Raw genomic sequence first — 6,975 nt, forward strand, 5'->3', positions numbered from 1 at the left:
TCAATGATAATTTTTATTGTACTGATTCATGAGACAGTAATGCCTTTTGGGAGCCTTCCAGCAATTCTTGGCTTTTTTTTTTTTTTGCAGATAATAAGATTAGACAGAATCCTTGATTGTTGACATATTTCAGGGAGTTAGAGGGTGGAATAAGAAGGTAGGGAACGTGGCAACTTTGGGATGATTGATGATGATGATGATTGATAATGATGATGATGAAGATGACAATTGACTGAGATCATTGGTCTGTGATCTCAGTGTTTGATGTGGGTATTCCCTTCAACAGTGTAGCTGGCAACCTGTCCATGACTTACCTCCTGTGGGACTCTTATCCATGTCCTCCCTTAAGTCAAACCCAAAGGGTCCTCTTAACATGCTCCTAAATCTGAATCTCCTGATATTACGTCAGTGCTGTTTGAGCACACAAGGCAATCTCTTGTCCTTTGTACTTGCTACATGAGTGATCTGCCCCTCCTTTCTGAACCTACATCTTTTCTTTCTTTCTTTCTTTCTTTCTTTCTTTCTTTCTTTCTTTCTTTCTTTCTTTCTTTCTTTCTTTCTTTCTTTCTTTCTTTCTTTTTTTTTTGGCTAGGCAATGGGGTTAAGTGACTTGCCCAGGGTCACAAAACTAGTAAGTGTTATTATGTGTCTGAGGCCGGATTTGAACTCAGGTCCTCCTGACTCCAGGGCTGGTGCTCTATCCACTGCAAGTATCCTTGACTCCACTTCTGGTATACAATTCAACATGACTTTTAGAATTGGATGGGACATTAGAACTTTTCTAATCTCATTATTTCATATGTCAGGCTTAAAAACAATCTCTCTGTTTTTATGCCAAATGAGCTTAGGGTAGTGGAGTCAGAAGATGTCTTTGAATGAAATCTCTGCCACTTATTAGCTCTGCAGCCATGGGTGAATCCCTTTATTATTCTTTGCCTCAGTTTTGTCACTGGTAAAATGAGGATGGTGTAGGGCTAAATTACTATATATCTATGAGTTGCTGTAATTCTTTTTTTTTTTGGCTAGGCAATGGGGTTAAGTGACTTGCCCGGGGTCACACAACTAGTGAGTGTTATGTGTCTGAGGCCAGATTTGAACTCAGGTCCTCCTGAATCCAGGGCCGGTGCCCTATCCACTGCACCAGCTAGCTGCCCCTATAATTAGTTCTTAAACATTATTTTTCCTCCTTTGTTCCCTTCCCCGAGGAGTCATATTGAAAGAAAACATAAACAAATACTACTGAACAAACAAAAACAATATTAGAATTTTGTACCTTGAGGTCAAGAGGTAGAGTTCCTCTCTTCACATCAGAGTATGGGAAAGAGTGTTGGATTCATCATGTGGGGGATTCAGGTTCAAATCTTGGCTCCACTGCTTACAACTTATTCATCCTTGGGCAAGTCACTTCATCTCCCTCATCTACAAAAAGAGGGGGTTTGACCAAATGATCTCTAGTTGCCCTTTCAGCTCTAGATTCTATGAATAGCCCCCCAAGGCCCTAGAACTTGGGGAGAAGAATGTGGTTGCCAACTTCCCATTTCTTTTTCAGAAACAGGATTCTGGGATTGGGTTTTTGTCCAAGCCTCAGATATTCTCAGTCACAATGGTAAAGGACAAATAGTAAAAGGGTAGCTAAGTGGTGCAGTAGATAAAGTTCTGGGCCTAGATTCAGGAAGACTCCTCTTCCTGAGTTCAAATCTGATTAGCTGGGCAACCGTGGGCAAGTCACTTAACCCTGTTGCTTCAGCTTCTTCATCTGTAAAATGGGTTGGAGATGGCAAACTACTATCTTTGCCAAGAAAACCCCCACATGGACTCACAAAGAGTTGGACATGACTGAAATGACCCAACAAAGACAAAATTGATGTGACATGGACATGGGACCTAAACCACCAGCCCTCCACAGTTGTTATCACCATGGAATACATTTTCCATTACTGAAATCTTCATATTCTTCTTTCATCTCTTTAACGTAATCCCTGCTTTCTTTTCTTCAAGCCAGAAAATGTCGAATTTGTGGCAATGAGTCCTGAAGTCTTTTCTTAGCACAAACGTCAGGGTTGCTGTGGCAGGGTTTCTGACTTGACAGGGGAGGACATTCCTGAGGAAGTCACATTCTGAAGAATGGATGGATGGTTACAGGATAGAATTGTAGTACTCAACATGGAGCAGTAGTGGGTTTCGTGACTGAAAAGGTACACCATGCTGGCCAGGAAAGACTGAAGATTGAGGATCAGATGTCCCCTTTCAAACTCTTTTAGCTCATGAGGATTTCTGAAGTTCAAAGGTCCCTAGAACCAGGGGCCAGCCTGATTGTAAGCTAGGTCTCTTTTCCAGGAAAGGGTGTTGACCCACCACAGACAAAGGGAGAGGTCAGAAATTGGGCCAGATCTGATAGAATGGAAATTATGGGCCTCCTTGACAAGAAGAGAGGCCAGAAAGGCAAGGTGGGTGGGGATGTAACTGGGTTATGGTTACCAAGAATACAAGGGCCATTGGTGGGGTGTACTTAGGGAGACTGGAGCCTGCAAAGAAGAGCTAGAAATTCAGGATTGAAGGTGGGAGGGAGGACCATGATAGTCTCTTCTGATATCGACTAGGGGCTAGAGTATATTGAAAAGGTGAATGGTATCCTGTATAAGCACTTTATCAATGAGCGAAGCCTGTGATATTTCCTTTGCTCAGCCCTCTACCACCTATAATCATACACTTAATATTTAATACCTTTTGTTGGTCATGAGGAGTCAAAGCCAGATTTACTCAACCCCCTGGCAGATGTTTGCCTGCCTAATTTAGATTGCAGCCTCTGTATTCTGTATAGTGTCTGCTACCTAGTTAAACTTCACAGATACTGATCAGCAGCGTCTTAATGCTTAGAGAGGAAGCTTGGAGCAGGGTCCAGCATCCTGGGTTTGGAGTCAGAAAGACCTGGTTTTGAATCTCATTTCAGATAGTAATTAGGGTGTCCCTGGATAAGTCATTTCATCTCTTTGGATCTCAATTTTTTCATCTTTTAAATGAGGATAATAACACCTACTTCTTGGGGGTTATTGTGAGGTCCAAATGAGATAATCTATTTAAAGTGTTTTGCAAACCTTAAAACATGCATATAGGATCATGAATTATTAGCACCATCATCATTATTATTTTATTTATAGGTCAAAGATCCTTTTTAAGTTGTATACGAAATAAAATGAAATTGAAAATTGTGTAATTTTAATGACCAAGCTTGACCCTAGAGACGAGTTTAAAAAAAAATAGATCTGCTTCTGTTCTTTGTTAAGTTGGAGGACTATAGCTGTGGAATATGCCATATACTCTCAGACTTGGCTGATATGTTTGGTTTTGGCAAATCAATGTTTTCTCCTTATTACTTTTTTATTTTTTGTTACAAAGGGTGTCTCTTTGGGAGGGGGAGAGGTGACATGTTTCATAAGTCCTGAAATGAAGGTGATGTAAAAACAAAAGTCAACAATAAAAATTAGATTAAAAAAAAAGATGCCGAAGAAGCCTTTTCTTCAGGCATGTGGTGTGTAGGGATGTGTATATTTGTGTGTGTGCATGTGTGTATGTGTGTGTGTGTGTGTGTGTGTGTGTGTGTGCACTTGAGTGTGCATAAAGGCTAAGTAGCAACTCTTGAGAGGTGGAGGTAGCTACAAATAGCAGTTGCAATGGTAATGTAGTACTTCTTCATCTACGTGGGTAAGTCCTCCACCATCACAGATTAAAACTCCACTAATAATAATAAATAAATGGCATGCATATGGACCTTTAAAGTTCACAAAGTACATTATTTCCATTAAATTTCACAACAGTCCTGTGAAATATCAATATTATACCCATTTTACAGACAAGGAAAATCAATCTTAGAGAGGTGAAGTGACTTTTCCATAGTCGCAGAGCTATTAAGTGAGCCTAGGGATTTTGACTCCAAATCTGGTGGGGGTTTTTTCCCACTATTTCAGCAAAGGGTGGAGTGGGGGGAAGTGGGCATGCCATTTCTGCTATAGGTAGTATACCCCTGATGTAGAGGGAGGATGTCTCATTGATGGGTCCCTCACCAATGTTCATCCACAAGGCAAAGATTTTCTTATTCGTTTCTTGGTTTTCTGTAAACAGTTACTTTAATCTGGTATGTGACATATAAGAAACAGGGTTTGAATTCCACCCCTGGCACTTACTAACTGTGTGTCCAAGGAAGGAATCACTTCACTCCTCTATGCCTCAGTTTCCTATATGTAAAATGAAGAGAATTTTACTTGTATTTAGAGGCAGCATTTCATAATAAAACCTGAGTAGCCTAACTAGCTATACATTGTCTCTAAGTCTTCTCCAGGCCAAACAGCCCTGATTTCATCAACTAATTCCATGTTGTTTTGTCATAATCTCAGAGCAGGGTAGATTCTGATGGGACTGGACATCATGCTTTCTTAATGAAATCCAAGATCACACAAGTTCTTTTGAGTGATGAGTCATACTGTTGATATGCTGTGTTTGTAGTCAGCTAAAAATTCCAAGATCTTTTCTAGTTTTGATTTTCATGGTGATCTTTTTGTTTATGCTGATTATGAGGACAACAAAGTAAGATGACAACATATCCCAATAAATGATACTTCTTATTACTTTGGGATACATGAAGAAAACAATCCTGAGAAACTCTTTTATCCGTCCGTCCAAGGAGAACTTGAGCACTGAGAACTTCCTTTAGCAACGACATTCTTAAATCACCTGGTTTCATTTAAATCAAGAATGCAGATGTCAATATGGATCAATTCCTTTAGCCATATGTCAGTTTGTTGCTCTTTGGGTAAGGTTCTCATGTTTAGATTATCTATGTTAAATTCATGTTTATAGGTAGTCTAAAAACTATGTGATTCTTAGCACTCTCTCTTCCCTTTCCCACTACTTCACCATTGTCATTATAGAAGTTGAAGGGGGCCTCAGGACCAAGGACCAGTTTTTTTGTATGTGTGTGTTTTATTTCATAGATTGTCCTAGCCAAAGAATTCATCAACTAGTATTTAAACTCTAGGATCATTCTCAGGTGACAAGCAGTAATCAGCCAATCAACAAATATTCATTAAGTGCCTACTCTGAATGAATGAATGAACAAATGAAGCATTTATTAAGTTCTTACTATGTGCCAAACATTTTCTAAGTGGTGGAGAGAAAAAGAAGACAGACCCTGATCTCAAAGAGTTCACTTTTTTTTTGGTGAGGCAGTCGGGGTTAAGTGACTTGCCCAGGGTCACACAGCTAGTAAGTGGCAATTGTCTGAGGCCAGATTTGAATTCAGGTCCTCCTGACTCTAAGGCCGGAACTCTATCCACTGTGGCACCTGGCTGCTCTAGGAGTTCATATTCTAATGGGAAAGACAACATGAATGAAAGGCTTCAGTTGCAAGTGAGTTGGAAAAGTACCATGGTTCTTAGGGTGGAGTGGCAAAGCTGATAATACTTTCTCTTCTTTAATGTTATTTGCACTGATCAAATCATATCAGTTTCTAATGCTGAACAATTTGGCAGTGGCAAGGACTTTGGTGACAAGAATTTTCTTTTCTGCAATTTTAATAGATGTAGCTGTAGCACCTGCAGGAGGAGTTTCCAAGCTGATCTCCACTTACCCAGGATGATGGCTATGATCACTGCGCTAGAAGATTTCCTATTCCAAAGGCTCTTGGATTCAGGGTCTCCATCAGGATTTTCGGGGAGAAGGTGGTCAAGATGGTGGTGGTGGTTTGATTTGCTTGGCACATACTGCCCCCTGTCTCTCCCTCAGAGTGCTTTGCTTCAGCTTGCTTTCTCTGTGAGCAGCAGTTAACCAATTAGCATTTGGTGGGGTTGGGTGACCTCTTCTCTAAAGGAGCTACCTCTTTGGATAGTGACTATGAGCACTGGGATGGAAGCTGTACTATGTACCAGGCACTGTTCTAGGTGCTGAAATACAAAGATGATAATGTAATATCTATCCCGTGGCTTCAAAAAGCTTACGTTCTAGTGGGTGAGATATAACATATATATTGATAAGTAAATAACAGATAATTTGAGATGGGAGAGAATACATCAATCAATCAATAAATCAACAAGTATTTGTTAAGGATTTACTATATGCCAGGCACTGTGTTAGATATTGGGGATGTAAGTACCAAGATTAAATCCCTAAAGGGAACAATGAAATCTTAGGTATGTTTGAATATTTAAGTACTTAAGAGAGGTAAAACTGTCATAATTGTCATAGGTGGAAGAAACCTTAGAAAATAAAATATTAAACTTGGCAAGTTGTAGGATCTTAAGATCATAACAGAGTCAGAAAGGATCTTAGAGTCCACTTAGTCCAATTTCCCTATTTTACAGATGAGGAAGCTGAGGTCCAGAGAGGTTAAACGATTTGCCAAAGGTCACACAGGTAATAAAGTGGCAGAGTCCAATTTTGAACCCAGATCCTCTGATTTCAAATTCAGCACACTTGGGGAAAGCCTGCACCTCTTAGGACAAAGAATTTTATATCTAGAAGACAGACATTTTAGGGATCCTAGTAGAACCCAACAGCTCTCATTTTGCCAATGAGAAAACTGAGCCCTTCTTCCACACCCTCTTGGCATTTCAGCCTTAACTGCTAACTCTGGATAATGGCTGCACCTGCTGAAACTTTTTGTCCAAAGTAAGTGCAAAGTACCTAAAGGGGATTTCTTCTTTAAAATTTTTTTTTAAAGTTTAGAAGTACCCAACCAACTTTTGGAAACACATCTGAGGCAAAAAAAGTCCCTACTCCTGTTGCTTTCTAACAATTAATCTTGGGTTGGGTAACTCTTGGAGCAGAAAGCCAGCCGCTGTTTTCTGTTTCTGGCAGCAGCCTCCAAATTGTTAGTACTCTTGCCACTGGAAATCGGGCCTGACTCTTTGTGCTCTGCTTAAGAGGCCAGATTTTGAGGTTGCCAAGCCCTTCTCAGAGAAAAGAGGCTCTGATTTCAATTCA

At 40.1% G+C, this 6,975-nt stretch overlaps 1 long non-coding RNA gene across 1 annotated transcript in view; it reads left to right on the forward strand.

The window, feature by feature from the left end:
- LOC110216056 (uncharacterized) overlaps positions 1-6,752 on the forward strand; it is a 27,737-nt gene extending 20,985 nt beyond the window's left edge. The window contains exon 3 of the long non-coding RNA XR_002326680.2: positions 5,574-6,752. This is a non-coding gene — a long non-coding RNA (uncharacterized LOC110216056). The remainder of the gene's footprint in view (positions 1-5,573) is intronic.
- Positions 6,753-6,975: the final 223 nt, after the last annotated feature.

The sequence above is a fragment of the Phascolarctos cinereus genome, unplaced genomic scaffold (genome assembly GCF_003287225.1).
Source record: "Phascolarctos cinereus isolate Bilbo 61053 unplaced genomic scaffold, phaCin_HiC Scaffold_4;HRSCAF=312, whole genome shotgun sequence".
Lineage (NCBI taxonomy): Eukaryota > Metazoa > Chordata > Mammalia > Diprotodontia > Phascolarctidae > Phascolarctos > Phascolarctos cinereus.